General features: G+C 37.2%; 1 long non-coding RNA gene across 1 annotated transcript; it reads left to right on the top strand.

Annotated features, from left to right (window-relative positions):
* The first annotated feature begins 10559 nt into the window (after window positions 1–10559).
* LOC129271493 (uncharacterized) lies at window positions 10560–14097 on the top strand. The gene is made up of 3 exons (XR_010293426.1): window positions 10560–10648; window positions 13036–13139; window positions 13713–14097. It is a non-coding gene; the product is annotated as an uncharacterized LOC129271493 (long non-coding RNA).
* Window positions 14098–22011: the final 7914 nt, after the last annotated feature.

Below are 22011 nucleotides of genomic sequence, written 5' to 3' on the forward strand. Positions count from 1 at the left end.
TGGAGTCGACGTTTTATTTAGGCAATGTTAAACACGGCTCACACCTAACCTTATCGGAGGTTTACTTTCAAATTCCGTTGTATGAACACTGAACAGTATTATAAAAGAGCGTAGAATAGCACACAGAAAAATATAACGTAGAATGGATTGATATAGATGAATCGAATAATAGTAGGGGAGATAAAGGATAGCCCTGTGGAACTATCAGTTATGTGTGTTGACCTACAAATTATTTGAAATAGTTATGCGATGATTTGATTTTGATGCTAATCAAAATTATCATGTTCTTTGCTAAACATGAGCTTTTTTTAAAAAAAGGAACCCCCACAAAAGAAAATAGATGTCGGATGTCTTTAATGACCATCTTAACGAGTGGCAAGCTGAAACACGTGTGGTCTCGATATAAGACGAAATGAAGTGTAACTGAAGTTCATCAAGCCGTAATGGCGTTCCTAAACGTGATTCAAACGCCAAGGTTGCGGTGGGTGCTTTCAGAAGCAATGAATGGGCCCGTTCATCATGCTCCCTTGCCCCTCTCCAGGGATAGATTCACTGATTAGCCAATGTCAGCATCTTGTCGCTATATACTTCCATTTGTTCCAGTCATGTCTCTCTGATCGCCGCCATTGCCGTGGCAAGCCTCTGCGTAAAAAAATAACTCCAGGAAATCTAGAAGTGCAATGGGTTCATAAGCAAATGGATCTCAAAGACAGGGCTACAGTCGCGCCGACGAAACCGAACCAGATACTGGCCAATAGTATGTCATTGAAAAAAATAAAGTTGTATAAATTTGATCGGTCTAAAGTGTGTTTCACCGATGGGACTTTGAGCTAAAAGTTGTGCAAAAGACACCGTCAGTAGTTCAATTTGAGTCCTTTATATTTCAGCATTTTTTTTTTACTTTTCATTTATTTTAAAACGTATTTATCATAATTATTACTATTAACCTATTCATATTTGCTGTCATTATTATTACTATTATTATCAATTTCATTATTATAATTTATCTATTGATTTATCTATTTTATTTCATTGTATGTTTTATATTTTTGTTTAATTTTTGTTTAATTTACTTATTTATTTATCTACTTTACTATTATCATTTTTGTTATTATTATTATTATTTTTTTTTTTTTTGGGGGGGGATTTTTAATAATACTAATGTAATTTCGTCAAGTTGAAAACTCTTAAAACCTTTTAACAATTGTTTTAAAACCCTAGGGATCGGTTTGAAGGAGATGATGTATGATATATCAGTTTGATATGATGTTTGTGTATTAAGTGAAACTTTTCACTTCGTGTAAATGGACGCCATTTGTCCATTTGGAACCCTAGAGTTCAAAATGTGGTTTCCGAGAAATTTGATTATTTTAATGGCCTCTTTAATACACATCCATGTGCATCAATGTAAAGGGTAATTGATCAAACCGGACAACATTGAATGCACATTAAAGCATATGATTGCGTGAATTGTAATGAGTCAGAGAGAGAAAGAGGTTTTTTTTTTCTTTGAGGGGGGAGGGGTTACGTTTGCACTTTTTTCTGTGATTGCCCTCTGAAATATTTCATACGACCTCGTTTCACATAAAGTGGAATAGCAGATTAAAAATATCATGCAAACACATAAAGCCAATATTATATTTCGGTTAATCTCAAGATTATACGTTTAAAAAGTAGGATTTCATTTTCACGTAAAATTTTATATAAAACAAACTCTCGATATGAAGCAAATCATATATGATTAAAATTTACAATTAAACTATCTAAAAAAATTCGGTGGCAAAAAGAAGCTGCTGAAAACTGCTTATCTAATAAAAGAGAGCCAATGGAGTAAATTAGAAAGTCAAAAAGGGGGCCTAAGCTAGGATCGAAAGCTTAGGCCCCCTTTTTTACTTTCTAAAAAAAAATTCGGTGAGCTCTCCGACAATTTGAGCGTATTTTGAGTACGCTCCTTATAAACGCATCGGTGTAGACGGGCATATAATCGAGTTTTTCGAAATCGCGACGGGGACAGATTCTACAACACAAACAATTTATTGTCAAAAGACCTTCATGACAAAGAATATCAGCAGTTTCGTACCGGACTTTGGACAATTGACATTATTTGCTGGTTTTTTTTTCGTCAGCTCATAATCTTTAGACGATCAGCTGTCCCGGCTCACAAGTTTTTTGGCAGACCTCTCAGCTGATCATTGTGATTTGACGGACATTTTCAATAGCTTTTCTATGCCGTAGAATCTGTCCCCGTCGCGACTACGATTTAAGCGGAGCGCGTTTATCATGTTTATGTGAAACATGCAAATATCGAGAAAGAGAAAAAAAACAAAAACAAAAAAGATCAAATTTGCCTGAAGTTGTAATTCTAGGGATGATAAAACTTCGCGCTAAATTTCGACAAAAAGAACGATTAGTCGGCTATGGAGATTATCCTGAATTTGTTTTAAACATTGCTTAGAGAATAAATACCAAATGTGGACCCTTGACTGTAGGGGCATGCGCAGTAACTGATTTGGCAACGAATCATTTTCATTACTAACTTGCTAATATAGGCGATGTCCTTTCATAAGCATCAACATGTGTTAGCGAGTCAAAAAATACTTTTTCATATCCTTGATACATATAATCTCATAATATAATCAAGGTTAAGGTCAAGACCGAGACCAGATCGCTCGAAGCTTGGGACATTGCCGAGGCCTCACTGTCAAGGCCAAGGCAAAACACTGTCAGACCAAGGCCAAAAGACTTTCGACCTCAAGGCCAAAGCCAAGGAATTGAGACCTCTGAGACCAAGTTCAACGACACCAGACGGAAGAGGCCTCATCGTGGTAAAGGACAAGGCAAAATACGACAATACAATACAAAATATCGACTTATTGTTGCAAAGGCCAATGACTTTCGACCTCTGAGGTCAAGGCCAAGGCCAAGGAGTATAGCCACCCGAGGCTGACAACAGCTCTTTTTTATGACCTCTTTAAAAGAGTTCGTGTTACAGATTATATAAGCAACATCAATTAAATTTCATTCAACTATTTCTCTATAACCTCTCTTAATACAGGGCATTGTTTAAAAGGAAATAAGATAACAGCAAATTAATTAACTTCTTGTGACCATGACGGCAGCGTATGTTTGGACTCACTTGTTCTTTGCTATCACTCATTTAATTCAATCCTCCCACTGCTCTCAAGAAAGCCACTATCGCGGAAATCAAGGATTTATCATGTTTGGTAATCCTTACATTCATCCCTGTTTGACGAGATAATTAGAACGGAGGAAACCCTCTTCTTCGCTTTGATGTCCATTTCCGATACCAAACTACCATGACAACGGCATCAAGTTCTTCCTTCACCGACCCCGTCCGATGACAGTATCTGCAAATTGAAATGACGGTTAATTGGACGTTGAAAATGTGAAGGAAGCTTGTTTGCGATTCACTGGAGTGTCAATATGTTCAATGTCACTTCTCAATTGCGAGCGTCCGGGCGCGTCCGTTCGACATGCGGACGGCAGGCGTGTGATGCCAGGTTGTTGCAACCGATCTGTCAAAGTCGAGGTTTCAACTGCCGTGGCGAACTCGATCAAGCCGGATCGCGGTAGTTTAGACCAGATCGGTCTAGTTTGGCAGGGCGATCGGGGACGATCTACCTCGATTGCAGTAGTGTAATGAAGAAAAAATGGAGGGATCCGGGGCCAAACATGACGTATGGAGGAAAAAATTATTGGGCTTATAAAGATTTCGAGCTGTTTGACAAAGGGAGCCTAATAACTTTTATTTTATTTTGTTTTATGTATGCTTGTTATTAAAAAAAATAGTTGTATTAGTTGTAAATCTTGTTCTTTCTTTGTGTTTCACAAATTTTACAGACCATTAACGAACTTTTGCATTATCTTCATTGTTGGACTATGTATCTTATTTTATTAAACACTAACACTGAATATAATGTGCTTTTTCTCTTTACATTCACATTATCTTGTCTGTATTTTAATTTAGAGTCTATTTCTACGTAGGTCCTAATAGTAAAAATGAAAGAATTCCGGGAAAAGGAAAGCATCTTCGATCTGTATGAATGATTTCGTCTCAAGAGTTGGTCCCAGCAATTAGGTGCATCTTCCTTCGACACCTGGTCAGATTTGACGATGTAACCAGATTAAACGGGTACCAGTATAATTACTTTCTCAGTTGTCTCAAGGAATGATTTCACATGGAGAATATTATTGTCCAAATTATGAGAACAGTTATGTATCACTTACAAGTAAATTCTTAACTTATCCAACTAATACATAATCCAATTTGAATTATCGAAACTATATCATAATGATGATGATAAATGATATTGATGTAATAATAATGAAAATAGAAATGATAATAATGATATTAATGATAGTAATAATAAAAAAATGATATGCCTCATTTATATAGCACTTAGTAAAACGTTTTTAAGCGTTACAAAGTATTACCCTGGCCTTAGCACGGCCATCCTGATCGGACGCTCGAGCATTCAAGGAATTCCTTCCTACTGGCATGACTGTGTACCCATTTACTACACCTGGGTGGAGAATGGCAAATGTAGATAAACGCCTTGCCAAAGGACGCGGGTGCTGTGGCGGGATTCGAAACCCGGACCTCGTGATTCAAAGTTAGGACACTCATGCACTGAGTCACATCACCTCTATCTCAATCCAGCTAATATGAGTTAACGTAAATCAACCTTAAATCAGCTAGCCTACATTATCCAATTTTCCAACTTACACGATACAACTAGCATAACCAAACATTGATGATCTAATAATCATCATCAAACTTGAACACTTGTATCTATATAATTATATTTTTCAAATACATTTCATTTCATTATTTCCCTTACTTGTACGGTCGTATGGACAGTGAGAATCGGTAAGCCTATCAAAGTAAGCCTATCGGCACCCGCGTAAGCCTTACACTTTTTTCATTAACATTGTTACATATTTTTGTTTGTGAGAGAAATATTACACTTGTGATAGTAGTATCATCTCATTCAAAATGACACTATTATCTGTTTAGATGATACAATAGTTAACTGTCGGGTATCATTAAAAAACTAATATTCTTTTTTTTTTCAATTACAAAATTGTCATTGCCCCTGTTCGGACATTTTTATTCCTCATTTAGATACATCGACATCGATTATTGAATCATTTACATTACGATTCTATTTTAACAGCTGAAATATTACCACTATATATATAGTCGAGCAGGTTAAAATGATCGAATAAGAATTTATTCCACTTCAAATTGTCATCAATCAAATTACAATAGTCGGTCTTTTATATGAAAACCCCCACTATTTCCCCCCTTCCCCATCATCATTACAGATTAACATCTTAAATCGCCTATGACACTCATTCCCTTCAATTACGCCTTTCAGTTCACTGCCAACAAACTTGTCGGATCTTCCTCTGCTGTCTTCAATATTGACATTGACAAGTTAATCAAAGACGATCGAGGAAATTAATATCCCTCAACCACCCCACCCACCACCCCCCCCCCCCCCACTCCTAAATCGACCACCCGATCCATGTCGGAGAAGAGGGCGGAAATAGAAGTTTGTCTTCGAAACGTGTTCCCGCCATTTCTTGTGTCCATGGCGATGAAAATAGGCGGGTCATATCAAACAATTTTGAATCCCTTTCTATTTGCCTTCGTGATAAGGAAGATCTTAATATTGAAGTGATTGCAGTGTAGCCCGGTGTTCCATTTTGTGTGCTTCTGCTGTTTACCCCTTCTATTTTTGCTAATTTCTGTTTGTTTTCCGTTTTCCTCTTTGTTCTAAACGACTGGTGCTACATGTATATTAGGGGGGGGGGGGGGAGGAGAGCTCCAATTATAATGTCTGAATCCAGTCTCAAGAACGTATTTCAAATGAAGAGGAAAGTCAGAAGAAATAAGAGCACATTTATTGCAAGGACTCGCTGAATTGCATTGCCTTCTTCTTTTGAAATATAAATAAAAATAATAAATAAAAAACTGCAGTTACATTCTTGTCTTTTTTTTCTCTCTCTCTCCTTACATCAAACCGGGCATGTTGACTGAGTGGTAGAGCGTCCGCCTCATGAACGGGAGGTCGTGGGTTCGAACCCCGGCCGAGTCATACCAAAGACTTATACAAATGGAACATTCTGCCTTCTTGCTATAGGCGCCCAGCATTGAGACTGGAGAAGGGTAAAAATAACATATTATGTTATGCAGGGCCCGCTGGAAGAGCAGTCTTACGATTGAAGTGGCTACCCTGGGTAAATAAAGCGTTATTAGTGTTTATTGTTATAAACACCTTCCATTTTGTACCCCTCCCCCCATAAAAAAATGTTATGAATCCCAATGAACCCGAAATATGAGATGCCCACTCAAAAAAGCAGGCCTCGGTCAAATAATGTCCATTTGGATGGCATACTGCCCTGTTGCCACCTTGTGTTTTATGAATTTCCTGCAGGCTATCTGTCCTGGCCATAATTCTTGAGGAAAAAGCAAACACACGCTCATTCGCTCAAAGACACAAAACACACATCTTCATGTACGCCTACACCATTACTTCAGTTTTAAACGCATTGGTTAACATTGAGGTTTTTTTTCAACAAATTCTGAGCTTCAAGGTTTGATTTTATACCTGTGTCTGTGTTGTAAAACAAATGAAGCGGCCTGAAAAATATCCCTACCAAAATATGAAGATCATTATTTAGTGCTTGAAACCAGAGAGAAATCAATTGACCGAAAACACCTTCCCGATTTTATTCTATACACCACAAGTATTTAATTAATGTAACTCCACGGGTGGTGTTTTTCAGTCAAATATCTCAAACATGTCTTCTTTATTCCTGGAAAAAAAAATCTTATCCATGCAAACAAAATTTAGATATTGAAGAATAGAACACACATCAAAGTTCATAATTGTTTTGAGTAAAACCTTTAAAATGTTAGAGACATAGGCTAACATTACGAAGGTCTTACTTATAAAATCACATCGTTGCGTGTTATAATTATACTGTAGTGTTATGTTCAAGACATCCATGACTGCATTCAGCATTCAGTTAATATCTGGGGAAATGATCAAAACACATTGTAGTTTATGGAATAAATTCGTGGTGGTGTTTCCGGTCACTTGATTTCTCACTTTGTTGAAGCACTAAATGATGATATTCGGTAAAAAAAATGTTCATGGTATTACGGGCCTAAATAATTTCCCATAGAATCGTGTGCTAAAGTGGCACTCTAAAGAAATTCTTAAAAATAAAGAGGAAATTCGAGGGTTGAATGTTTACTACCAGTGGATACGATATATGTCTGACATTCCATATCTGACCAGAAAAAGGGTACCTCGACCGGCTCATTTAAAAAAAATATATAAATCGGCATTTATGAAAAATTCACTCGACAGGATCAAATTCATCACTTGAGAGAGTAAAATGGCCCTAATTCTTCCGCCAGTAAATATATTAGTTCCAAAGTGGTGAAATATCTTTCCAATTTGGAAGAAAGGAAGTTCAGTAGGTACCCTCCCTCGAATCAGTGCTAGATTGCCAGTCATATTCTTTCATTTTTGTCAATCAGCAATATCAAATTTAAAAATTGAGAATGGGTTGGCTCGAATGAATATCTGTTGCCTGCCAGTTGTAATTAGGCCCGTGTAACCTCATGGCTTAATTTTTACAAATTTGTCACGAACTCAGGTGACAAATTTGACCTTACAGCTCAGATTTTTAAAAGTAAAATCGATGTTTAGTAAAACCGATGTTTTTAAACCCATTCTTTACGTGGACATCGTAAAACTGCGATTCTCCACTGCTATCGTTGGTTCTAAAGTTAAGGTCTTTACCTCGATCAAATGGACAGATTTGACAAAATGGAAGTTCGCTGGATTATATACGTCGCCCAGACTGCGTTGTCCTGGGGGTAATGGTCGTAAGCACAGCACGACAGGCGACGGTTCGGGGGCTTAATTCGGATCAACCCTAGTTCTAAATGAGCGTGTAATTCGATTTCTCTCTGATTTTTACCATCAGCATCTTACCCGAAATAGAATACAGAGAATGAGAGGAATCGGAATTCTGTGGAATAAAAAAAAAGAAAAAATGGAAGAAAAATCACGAGGATGGTAAGATACCAAGCCCCGCGGCAAGAGGGGAAATGTGACAGGGCGATCGCGAGTGCGTGTGTTCGTTCTAGATGTCCTTGCATTACACTCGCCAAACAGCATGGTCGCTTGGATAGTGCTTTTATCTAAAGTAGCTTTCTGTTCCACATTTCTGGCAGCAACTAATTCTCCTCACGGAATCTCCTCCCGCACGCCGAGGCGGCCGTTCGATCGGTACACCCAGTGATTGGGTCTTGTGGCGCAGCCCAGAGGAAGGAGGGGGGGGGGGGGGATGGGGGTGAACTTGACACATTTTTTTTTACACCGTAGGCATGTTAGGGGATTAATCAGAGGTTCCATTGTTTAATAATCATCCCCAACTTACACACTAACAATTTTGTTGAACCCTTCACGAAACACGTGTACCAACCTTTTGGCGTGTAATCTTGCACCATAAGTGGAAAAGGGTGGAAAATGCACCTTTTGTTATTATTTGCACCCAGAAATGCTCGCTTGCACATAAAAGATGCAATTTTCCACCTTTTAATGTGCATAATATCTAACATTAAAAAATAGTTCAAATGTTTAGCCTTTACTGCAAGGTCCAACTCTGCACCCTAAAGGGTGCTTAGTATAGCTATACTTCACCCTTATACCTCGGTCACATTTGCTCTACGGCGGCCGTACGGCGAGTCGAAAACAGCCGTTTTATTAATTTTAATTCAAGCCATCTATATGTAGTTGGTACAAAAAATGTTGAAACGGCTGTTTTCGACTCGCCGTACGGCCGCCGTAGAGCAAATGTGACCATGGTATTACAGGTTCAAAAATGAGCATAATTGCACTCATTTGGGTGCTGCTATGGCGTAGTGTGTACAGACATCTTTCTTGTATTTTCTATCCATAGCAAATGTGGGTTCATAATGTATAATTATTCACTTTCAAACAGTTTACACAATATTGGGTAAAATGGGAACATGCATGTTTGTTGGGTTAAAAAGATACCAAATATTTTGTAAATTTTACGCAATGTTGCGTTGACATTTACCCTTCAAACATGCATTTTGCCCAATAATGGGGGAGGGGGGGGGGATTACCCAGCAAACATGCATGTTCCTTTTTTACCCAAAATTTTGTAAATTTTTACTTTTTGATTTTAGAGTGTGATGACTGCGTTTTATTTTCCCTTATTTGCATCATCGCAATTTTGTTATTCACTGTCCCTTCTGCGGTACCTTCCTTCGGATATGCCCCTGTTTTTAGTACCCCTTCTCCCACATTTTCCACAACAGCCTAAAGTACTCTACTAGATCGGATAGAGCAACTAGAAAGGACAAATTAAAACAACGCCAAGGCCAAATACATTTACTTGCAAAGTAGAGTTTTATGTGTTTTTCTTCCTACTTACCATGGAAATGGTTTCCCTCTTTTTCGTCAATGTCATTATACAACTTTCTCCGTCCCGTTCTTCTCTTTCACTCACCCTCTTTTATCTTCTTTTAACATCTTATATTCCTTAAGTTTTCAATTCATACTCGTGTAATCATTAATACCTTTTTTTTCACAAATTCAACTGAGAAACTATTCTTTCGAACAGACATGTGCAAAATGAAATGAAAAATTGTTTATATCAACCGATCGACTGAAATCTACCTATTTGATCACACACAAATACCATTGCCTCTCTTCTCTACTAGCTAAGTGGATTTATCATATTTCTTTCTCTCGTATGAAACACACATGTATACTTACAGACACCCACACGCGCACATTCCTTGCCCACGCACGCACGCAAAATCCGCACGCACACACTCCCCATCCACGAACGCACGCACGCAGGCACGACCCATCCGCATTTTTGCCTAACTTTATGAGATGGTGGCCTCGCTATCTCACTTTCAACCATTCGTATCACACACGCGAGCGAAAGCACCATATACACTCAAATGTGGTACTCAGTCTGCATTTTAACCTTCTTGTATATACCCTCTCTCCTCCGGCTCTCACTCTCTCTCTCTCCCCCTCCCTCCCTCCCCCTCCTTGTCTTTCCCTCATTCTCACTTCCTCTCTCCCCCACATTGGTTCTAAATTTCATGTTTTTAATTCAGTCTGAAGTATATAGTTGTGCCCTCCTTTCCTCTTTTTTAAAGATTTTTTTTTTCTCGTTCAAGTTACTTTATCGCCGATCGGTGCTCAGTAGCTTAAGTGAGAAAAAGACCTTAGAGAAGGTGTGTTAAATTTTATAGAGGATAAACGGGGGGGGGGGGGGGCAAGGTGAGGCGTGAGAGAGATAGGATATAAGAATTATGGGGTGTTGCAAGAAAGTTACGTTGCAATTGATTGCAAATCGACTGCAACTTTGCAGCCGATCCCGATCGACTGCAACTAGCAATCAATCGCCAATTTGCGTTGCAAGAAAAAGGCTTGCGATTGAACGCAAGTTGCAGCTGATTTGCAGACGATTTGCAGCTGTAAACAGGGTCTGCAGCACAAGACTAGCTGATGAAGCAAAATAATCCTTGCAATAATCGTGATTGTGGAAGAGAGTAAGTAGAAAATATTCATTTTTCACTGCTTTCTTTCTCCATTATGTATGTTTTCAGAGAATTTATATGTTTTAGACCTATGCCAGGGAAAAAATTATTTTGTAAAATGTGAAAATGTATCTTTATCGCCAGTCGAAATTTCACCTTCAAATTTTTTTTTACCACACAGTTTAAACCCAGTCCCACACTTGACTTTTTGTGTCGGTAATGCACTGTTGTACCAACAACACGGCAGGACATTCCCGGTGCAGTGCTGTTAAAAATCACCCTGAAGCAAGTAAATTTGTAGGCTCTAATTATGTATGAAACATCGAAAATGACCTTAAAAGATTATTATTGTTCATATTTGAAATGATTTTTAAGTTATATAAGTTTCAACGGCTAATAACCATCCAGTAAATGGATTCAATGCAGTCGAATGGCCACAACTTTTGAGAAACACTCGACAGAAAGCAATTTTTTGTTTTTAACTTAAAGGATTTTTAATCTAACGTTAGGCTTTAAATCAAATACTTCCATTATTAGATCCTCTCCATTAGTCTCTCTTTTTTAAGAGTCTGTCTAACCTCCCTTTTTATGACTTTCCTTTGCCTGGCCTGGGATAGAATGAAAATTTTGCTCTTGACTTTGGAGGAATTGTTTAGATTTATTTAATATTATTTTATTTATTTATTCCTTTATTTTTAATTTTTTGGAGGGGGGGGGGGTTCTCCACATTTTTCGCCAGGCCAAAAAACAACAACAAAGGTATAGGGGGTCTACATGTAGGCCTATATTATTAATTATTTTTAAAGATGTTATTGGGCTATTAAACCTATTGGCCACATCTGCCACATTCTTTGGGAAGTTTTAACATTGAACAGGGAGTTGCCCGCCCGGGGCTCTTTTTAAAATTTCTTACGGGCAGATTGCACAAGAGGTTCTTTGCAAGGACAGTCTATTTGTGTCGTTGATTTGTAATGATGTGCCGTATGAGTCACATTTTTAATATCCATCACATATAAATATAAAAAGATATAGGGCCTACATGTAAGCCTAAATAAATCTATTTTTTAGATTCAATATGTATTGTAGGTCTACTATGCCGGGGGGAAGGTACTTAGATTTGGTTTGGACAAAGTTGTGCGGCTGAAGGTTTGAAACCCGTACCCATATTTACAGGTCATTTCGGCTAAAAAGGTACCCATTATTAGGGATTCATTACAGGGGCGGATCCAGGATTTCCACAAGGGGGGGGGGCACATTTTCGCCTGGAAAACTTGACAAGCAAAAAAAAAAGAAAAAAGTTATCGCCCAAAATGTAAGGTAATTTTGTATTTGCACCAAAGACAAGAGTAGAATATGGACCCATGTTTAAGGCCAGTATCTAAAAATTGGGCCATGTTTAGGGATTTTCCAGCATAAAATCATACCCCATGTTTAGGGATTTCTTCCAAAAAGGCGACCCATTCCAGCGGCACATCCCCATATGCATTATTTTGTGAGTCCCCCCCCCCCCCCCGGGCTACTATTTAACTGACTCTAGTCTTAACTTGATTTTTATGCAAGCACATGAGGTGCTATATAGATGACAGATTTTTTTTCACTTTAAATTGTTTAATGGATGATTACAATGCTTTTCCAGGTGCTTACAGTAAAAGGGTGTCTCATATGGTGCATCATTATCATTTTATTAATATTGAATGCATAATCATGATTTTTTTTTTACATCCTTTTACATCAAGCACAATACTCGGGGGGGGGGGCATATGGTCCCCCTTCACATTTTTCAGAATAAATCTGCCACTCAAAATTTTATTACCGCACCACTGACTGGCGTTTTACTTTCAAGTCTCGCGCAACTTTTGAGACCAAATTTGCAATTCCCAGGTACAGGGTCAGGAAATTTTGCAACATTGTGTTTGTTTAAGTACATGTCAGACAAAAACATGATTACATGTAAAAAGTTAATTGGGTAATTTTTTTTATTGACAATAGTAATTTAATGTCACTGATGAACTTTGTCTTGAAAATAACAAAAAAAAAATACATTTAAGAAGTTAAGAAAAAATATTTAAAAAAAAACATGAAAGGATTTTTTTTTATACCAGATTTTTAAAGTAAAGTTGTTAGGAATGCTCTAGAAAGGAATATGTACACCAAAGTTTAGCATTCTATTACAAGCTTTTTTTAGTAAATTAAAGCAAAAGGTATGATTCATAATTTTTTCATTGCGCCGCCCATAGCTGAGGAACCATAGTACCCCTCCCCAGGACAGAAGTGACTTTAATCAAAACACCCTGGGACTACTATAATGATTAACACACTGGCAACTGAGCTTAACTTGTATATTAATTTCATGAACATGTTTTATCTCTTTGCTTTTTGCTTTTAATTGCTTACTACAGTTATGACAAGGAAGTCTGGAATAAACCGAACCACCATAACTGTGTCTGCTACCATGTGTGTTCTTGCAACCAGCTGATTGATTCATTTTATCAACTCTTGAATGGTAGGTTACATGTAAACTGTATTATTATTAATAATTCACCATGATTGTAATGCGGATGGGGGTGAAATCTGTACACATTGACCAAAGGATAATGCAAAATGAAAAAAAGGCAAACACAAATCTCTATCTTGACTGGACTTCTCAGCAATGAAGACATCCCATTGATGGGGGGGGGGGAGGGGAGGGGGCGGTTGTTGTGCTCATCCAAGGTGTACTGTATGAAAGTGTGTATTTTGCTTTCATTGATTTAATTTATTGCATATTTTAATTTCCATGATTCATTTATTTGGGGAAAAACAATCAGTTCACACTTTTTTAGATTACATCATGGCAAATTGCCAATTACTATGGTCTCAGGAGTAAGCCACTTTCCCTCTATCATATCATCATGTCGGTGCAAACAACGCCCTTACCAGCAGGCATAGGGGCATTTCTGCACCAATGGGGTGCACAAAAATGTTTTGCTAAGGGCGTTTTTGCACTGAAAGGACAAAATTTGAACTAACCCAAGCTACATGTATGTATAGTTATGGGCTTGCATTATTTCCTATATTATTATTTTTTTATGGACAGGTTGATTATCAGAACTGAATTCAGAGCTGCTCCTGTCTGTAGTAAGATCATTTAGAGTGGACTTCAGAATGAGGGCGTTGCTTGTTTAAAATCTTCACTCCATGAAGCTCTCCAAATTCATCTCAAATTAGACTGCTTCTGGAAACCAGATTTGTTCCTTCAAGCAGAGACGCTTGTGGCTTTCCTGACTGGACTTCTATGGATTCTTCATGCCAACCTTAAGGACTGTGGTCTTCTGCATGATACGTCAATTTCAAACAAGACATTCTGTGGTGAAACACTTGATGTAGATGATATGAAATTTTATTTCATATAACTGAATCTCAGAAGTAATTCCTCGGGAGCAAGAAACATTGAAAAATAAAAATAAAAGGTCCATCAATAATGAATGTCTTGAGCAGTGTTCTTTTTTTGTGCACAGATCAATGGATCTTTTCAAGTCCAAGCAGGGATGTAGTCAATGCTGACCTCGAGGCAACATTTTGCTGGCCTTGGTCCGAGTCACTGTACAGAATCTATGGGAAGTTCTCTCAAGCTGCCTCATGACTCGGAAGAATCAGCCTCGACCTCATCCCTGTATGCAAGTGTGATATATATCTACGATGCAATCTTATGATTAAAGAGAGCTTCAGATTTTGAAGTGTAGCAATCTCCTGAAATGTATGTTTTATTTGAAAATCAAACTAAAATAACTTAATTGGGCATGTTATTCATTATGATATGTATGAATGAAAGCATTTAAGCAATTTAGTGCTCTTGCAAAATGAATTCTGAGTTGTATTTACTGCAAACCCTCAGATATATTTATAAGCATTTGCCAGTGCATGAAGTGTTTTAATAAAGAGTGGCTTTTGTGCCTATGGAGAGTTATTATTTCTTCAACATTTCTTCATACAAATTATTTCAGAAATCACAATTTGAATATTCCATGACCTCTGATAACAAGAGCAGAATATTTTTGGTGATTGACACACTTTAAAATGATATTAGGAGAGAATGTACTGAAATTGTGTGAAAATAATGGCATAATTGCTGAAGAGGCCTATAAAGATTGAAAATAACATTATTTCAAGTTTTTCTTGAAAAAAACCCATGGAAAATTGAAAATGGCATAATTTACACAAGTTTTCAAAACAAAATACCAAAAAAAAAATTTTTTGCAGAATTTTTAGTACACAAGCCTATGGACAATCAATTGAACGTAAATCGAACGCAAATTTTGCGCGTCCTCCAAAATCTCACATAAGTTACGTTCGATTTGCAATCAATCGCAAAGCTTGCGCTTGATCTACGTTCAATTGATCAAACGCAACTTCTTCTTGCAACAGGATTGAACGTAACTTGCGTTCAATTGCAGATTTGCGTTTAATCGGAGGACTTACGCTCAATTTTGGGAGTTGCGTTCGATTTGCGTTCAATCGCAAGTTTCTTGCAACACCCCATTAGACTTTGAAAAGTGGTCAATGCCATACACATCCCAACATAAAAGGGAAATGTGAAAATAAGTTGACGTATAACAATTTCTAAGCGGAAAAAGTCCAATAGAGAGAGAAAAAAAAACGAGGGACAGTTGAAAACAACCAACTGGTTTAGATTGTCATTTTCTGCAGTTGTAATGTATGAAATGTGTTCCTATCCTATGATAATTCTTTTAGAGTCTCTTACTCTCTGAATTTGATTACTTTGATTTTCTCCTTGCTTAATTTGCTCTCCAGTGATGTCATTGGCAGAACAGTTAAAGTCATTTTGGCAAGCTTTCCTGTACTTGGTTAAAATAAAGCATTCGGATCAACGAGTGAATATTAGTGTAGGTAAGGCGGGATAAGTTGAGCATATATAGGGGCAAGTTGAGCCACCACCCCCAGGCCAATACTTAATGAGTCAGACATTGTGGTGGTGTCATGTATTCATGGTATTGGTGACCCATTACATAATCCTTTACCCCACCACATTGTTTTCGACTTTGAAACAAAAATAATTTTTTAGAGGGAAAAATACACATTTCAGCCAAAAAAAGTAAAAAAGTGTGTAAAATAATGCTTTTTACCCACACACGTCTTTAAATATAATAAAGAAATAATAACAATATTGTTAGTCCAGGTATGGATCTTCATTTGTTGTCATAGTCTTTTACATGATGGATGCATAAGAAATGTGTGGATGAGAAAATATTGCATTAAGTTCGGACTGGGGTACTTTGAGCCAGCCAACATGGGGCAAGTTGAGCCATGGTAATTCTTATGGTAATGTATAATAAAAAAAGAAACAAACCTTGAAAAGCCAATGATATGCAGGCAGAAAGGTGCAAATTCACATGACAGTTATTTTGCTTTTATATGATGTTAGTAAATATAGAGAATTAGCAAGTGAAAAGACTTGAAATAAAAAATTGACAAGCTGGTTCTTTCCACATACATTTTGTACATAGTTTTTGTAGCTCAACTTACCCCTTTATGGTGGCACAACTTACCCCACAGATGGGGTAAGTTGAGCCATTTGACATCGGTTTTTTCAAAGGTCACAATGAATTTCAGTGTGGGGGTAGAAAGTTATATATATAGGTGAAAAATATTTCCCAAGAATCAAATTTAAAGGCAAGGTATTTATTTATACAATATTATTAGTCATATCAATTCCAACATGCAAAATGCAAAAAGTGTCACAACTTACACCGCCTTCCCCTACGTGTAGATGTAGATGTAAAGAGAGGGGAAGATAGGGAGGAGGGGATACTACTCTTTCACACACTCTTTCTTTTCCCCTTTCTTTATTAGTCCCTCTTTCAGACCTTTTATCTATCTATATGCTACCAAGTGTTCTCCCCATTTATCTATCTATCCATCCAGCTATCTTTTTTTCATATCTGGGTAGCTATCTACCTTTATATTCTTTCAATATATATATTCATCCATCAAACTATCTATTTATTTATCTATCTATCTATCCATCTATCTATCTGTATACATTTAACTTCATATATATATATATATATATATATATATATATATATATATATATATATATATATATATATATATATATATATGAAGGGCTCACTTGGAAAAGGGGTTAGGTCCATTTTTTCATCAAATTTGATTTTTTTTTTGGTCTCAATGTATAGATTTTTAGTAGATCTATAAGATGATACCAAAGAAAAGTTGAAATTCCTATTTAAAAGTGATCAAAAATGGCAAAGAAAAATCACTTTTTTTCAAAAGGGGTTAGGTCCATTTAGGTTTAGTTGCAAAAGTGATTAGGTCCACACCGAATTTTTTTGGAAAATAATATTTAAAAAAATATGAATAAAGGTAGATTTCTTTTATACCCAATTTTATGTTGTCATGGTAGGGAATCTTGAAAATTTAGTTTCGCATAAGAATATGCAATATAGGAGAATTAAAAAAAAATGATTTTCTTAGAGTGGACCTAACCCCTTTTGCAAACAAACTCTTCTGAAGAGCTCATTTGTCAAAAGGGGTCAGGTCCATTGTTCATAAATTGTATTGTTTTCTGTCTCAAAACCTCTAAATTTTTTGTCGCTTTGATGAAAATAAAGAAGATTTGAAATTTACATGAAAACGTGAAAAAAAGTGGCAAAGAAAAATCATTTTTTTTTATCAAAATAGATTGATTTCAGTTTACTTGCAAAAGGGCTTAGGTCCACAATGATAATTTTTTAAAGAATTTATATTAAAAAAAATGAAGACAGGTAGATTTCTTTTATACCCAATGTTATGTTCACATGATAGGGTAGTACATCATGACAATTTAGTTTCTCATAAGAATATTGCAGTAAGTTAGAATAAAAAACATGGTTTTTCTCAGAATGGTCCAACAAGGACCTAAGCCCTTTTGCAACTAAACTCTTGATATATGTATGTATCTATTTATTTATCTATCTATCAATAAAGCTACCTATATATTTATCTCTATCATAAATGAATGAAAAATGTGGGGGCATACAGTCTGTTCGATATCAATGGGCGAAATTCGGCGAGTGGGGAGAAAACACAGTGATTATTGAAAAAATGTGAAACTGTGTCTATTCTCGATATACACCTTGCTTGAGAGACGAAGGCTTTGGGGGGAAAAGGGGAAAATCAAAGTGAGAAAAAACGACATGGACATGCTTTAGTGGGTTCAGTAAGATATTTAATGTAGTCATTTATCAAACGCTGACAGTTCCTCCCTTTTCACGCCCGTACTGAAGTCAGGAGATCAGGCGTGTAAAAACATGCGGAGCTGTTTAGTACGATTACGCCGCAGAATAGCAGCATATCCCCCATATCCATTGTCTTGCGTTCATAAATTGTGTGATTTTCCAGAGTAATTATTTCTGTTGTGCCTGATTTGTTTTGATCCTGGGAGGGAACATTAGCATCAGGGGGTGAGTGATCAAGTGGTCCATTTGGAAGCGAGATAGGACTAAGTTCTGTCAGCAAGCTGTCATTGTTTTATTATGCAATAAAACGAACCGGTGATTATCGAACAGGCCGGTATCATTTCCGATATCATACTGTCATACGGACGCGGGGATTTCGGTTTTCGCCGCTCTCACGCGGTGTGGTAACGCAAATTGACGTGCCACGCGCCTCCGCGCGCGTTCTCGCGAAACACAACCGATCGTGTCGTCCGAAATAATGTCCTCCCGTGTCCGTAAAGCATCAAACGCTATTAGACGGCACAGGTAATCTCAATGATTTTGTGGTCCTTTTCTGTGCAGGCTCAACGCCAAAACTACATAAAGAGCGATAACATGTTACGTCCTAATATCTGTCACGAATTCCCTCTCTTATTTTTTTAGTAGGCCTATCACCTTGCCGACCCAATCTCCCCCTATCATTCTGTCTGTCTTTGTCTCTCTGTATGTATGTATTTATCTATCTCTTTCTATCTCTCTGTCAGGCTCTCTCTGTCGCTCTCTATCTATTGCGTAAAGTACCCACGTGTGCATGTGTTTATGTGGGTGTGTATAGAGAAGACCTTTGTTTGTTTCTTGCATTATATTACTTATCTGAACGCAACAAAAAGAAAGTAGAATCAGTTTTGTCTTTGTAGCAGAATTCTTCATGCCTTGGGTTTGGGTAATGAAATTAAAATATACGTGTAGAGGTCTTCATGTTTTTTGACCTGCCATTATTTGGAGCGACAGATAGTTAGCGCACGATCAGAAGCAATCGTTTCAAGTCTGTCGCCTTCCGAACCGCAAACTATCGCTTGGCGGACGCTATTGAGGCCCGAACTCAGTGATAGCATTTTGGTATCAGCTATTGTCATGATTGTTGCGGATTTTTCGTTAGTGCAAAATTGATAATTGTTCCTATTCATTATTTTTATTTGCGGTTTGGTGTGCAAAAAAAAATTCCTGCAATTCGCTTATATGTTGCCTTATTGTCATGATAGCCTCTTGCATGAAGTGATATATCACGTATGCGTCGGTCACACAGGCGAGAAAAACTCTTGTCCGACCGGAGCTCTATTATGTTATTTCCTATGGCATACCGTTGGTCGATTTAGAGTTGCTTTCGTTGATGTGAATGTACAATCTGATGACTAAAGTTTTCCCAACGTAGGCACTATTGTTATGGCTGTTCACACATTGTTACAGTAAATATTTTGCTAAGCCTTTTTTAGGTTTTATCTAAATGTTGATGATTTGAAACAAAAAGAGTTACAATTCATAATTTCTGTCTTCGTTTTCGCATGTTTCATCTTATTTTCTATGTTTTGTTAAGTTATTGTTTGGAAAAAGAAGAGAATGTAACATCTAGACATCTAGGAACCTCCCTCCAGAAATGGAGGCAAATGTTAAAGAATGGTGTATATGCATTATCCTGAATTGAAATGAAATGAATAAAGAAGACCAGTGTTTTTTTTATATCTTGTTTTTATGAATAAGTTCTAGTGCGCCGAAAGGACACAGAAAGGGATTTTTTTTAATTCTGTTTACTGTCATGGCCACATACTATCCGCACCGTAACCATTTCGTCACCAGTATCACAAACGAACTTCGTCACACCGTTCTACATCGTAATCACATTCTCAACGATACAATCGCAGAGTTACTGACTGCATCGCTCTTTAACCCGTTTTCAGCATCATCACAACGACAATCTGTAGCATATCGTTCTCATAGCCACATCGTTTACTATCATCACCGATCTTCACTGATTATCGATATGTAGACACTGCCAAAGTTGTAAGATATCATCATCAAAATTACATTGTTTAAGATCGTCACCTAACCAATGGCTATACCACCACAAGTCCACTACCACAGGCACTGACAAAATATAAGATATCGTCGGCAACATCATAGATTGGTATCGTGACCTGTCGATACATTATTATTAACATACCTGCAACATATCGTCATCGACATTGCATAATATCGTCGCTGACCTATCACCATACCACAAATGTCGTCCTCAACATCATATCGATTGATATCGTTATTAACCTATCGATACATCACCATTACCGCACTTCTAACATTATCGTCGTCAACACTGCATTGTTGAGTATCGTCGCCGACCACATTACCGAATAATAACGTGAGTAATTTGAAAACCGGGTGATGTCATCCATATTTCTTAGCTTTAATTCTTCATCAAAACTCATTTAAGAATCAATCCTTACAATATATAGGCTTCAATCAGCATGGGGTTACGCCCAGGATTCCCAGTCTAAACTCGATGAAAGATCCTCCCTTCTACAACCCTATATCACATTCCATGAAAGTAATTTATATCCGATTTCGTTTAACCATAGGCATGGTAGGGATCTGTATCCAATAACATTGAAGAAGATGCCTGCAAGCAAATTTACCTAATCGTAACAGTTATTGATGAGGAATTAGGGCCAAAAATTCATTGAACCAATGCAACATACATGCAGTAGTCTGGGAAAATGACGAAAAGGCGCTAATCCTTGGAAGGAGATACTTTACCTATGCCGTGTCTGCGAATGTTTCCCGACCCCTATCACGCCCCCCTTTCCTGCTTCCAAGTCGGAACCAAAAACCTCATTTGAACATTGATTGTGGATTAGCGCGAAACAGAGCCCCATTCGCCAGCATGTGCCTTTGAATTTTAAAGAGTAATGTCTTCGACGTGGTCTGCTTTCCAAGCTTGAAAAGATACTTTGAAAAAAAGAAAAGTTCAAACTTTCTACCTTGCATCGGCTCGGGTTTCGGCGATGGGAGCGCGGCGCCGTGGCAGGGTGTTGATGAGGGAAGCAGTATCATCACTTTCGGACTTCTCTTGGAAGATTTCGATGAAACCGATACCAATTTCATGTATAAACATCGGCTAAAAGATATCAATGGTGTCGACACAGGATTACAGGTGAAAGGAAACGAAGAGAATGAATAAAATGTAAAAAAATCAAGCGACTCCGTTATTTCTCACTGTGTCTTCTCATTTCTCCCCTTCTCTTTTTCATTGTATTTCGTTTTCCCTCACTTCCTATATCAATTTTCTCTCTCTTATCCATGTTAACAATTTCTTGTGTAACTTTTCTTTTGGATTTAAGGATTTGACAGACTCCAAGCTGGTTCGAACTGTATTAACTGCTGCGCTTAAAAAAAATGAGGGTTTTTTATAGCCAAAACTGTCTTTCGATTTATTTTGTTCTACTTTCGAAGTTTGCATAAGAAGAAAAAAATTCTATTTTTTTTTCTTTATAGCATTTTTGGTTCTAATGCTATACTTGCATTTTGGGATAAGTTATTTTCAATTTGAATTGAGATGGTAGCCAGAATATAGCAAATTAGAAAGTGAGGAACCAAAGATATGGCAAAAATACCGTTATCAATACCCGATATAGACCAAAAGAGGATTGTTCTAACGAATAAGATAATCATCAAAATTATGGGGAAAAGGAAGAAAATGGCCAAAATTGTGAAGATTCAAACCTACAAGAAACACGATGGACGGTAGTTTCACAAAACACTTGCATCTTAACATTTGCATTTTTGCATCAGTCACATTTAAAGTAGAGACGTATTCAAAGTATTAATTAATCATTTGAGTTTAGTAGCCACTGGCGTACATATGGGGGCAGGCTGAGGGCGATGGCCCCCACATTTTCCCGAAAAATAATAAAAAGGAAAAAAAAAAGAAAGAAAGAAAGAAAGAAAGGAATAAGGGAAATGGAAAAGTGGTAAAATGTGATATCATCTTCGGAACATTATGTCAAAATCTATCACTTAACTATAATTTCATTTTGAAAAGCTCAAAATGTTTGCTTGCTCGCATGGCTCGGGACTTTTGACATGTTTTGTTTCTCTTGCGCCATG

Source organism: Lytechinus pictus, chromosome 4 (assembly GCF_037042905.1).
Source record: "Lytechinus pictus isolate F3 Inbred chromosome 4, Lp3.0, whole genome shotgun sequence".
NCBI lineage: Eukaryota > Metazoa > Echinodermata > Echinoidea > Temnopleuroida > Toxopneustidae > Lytechinus > Lytechinus pictus.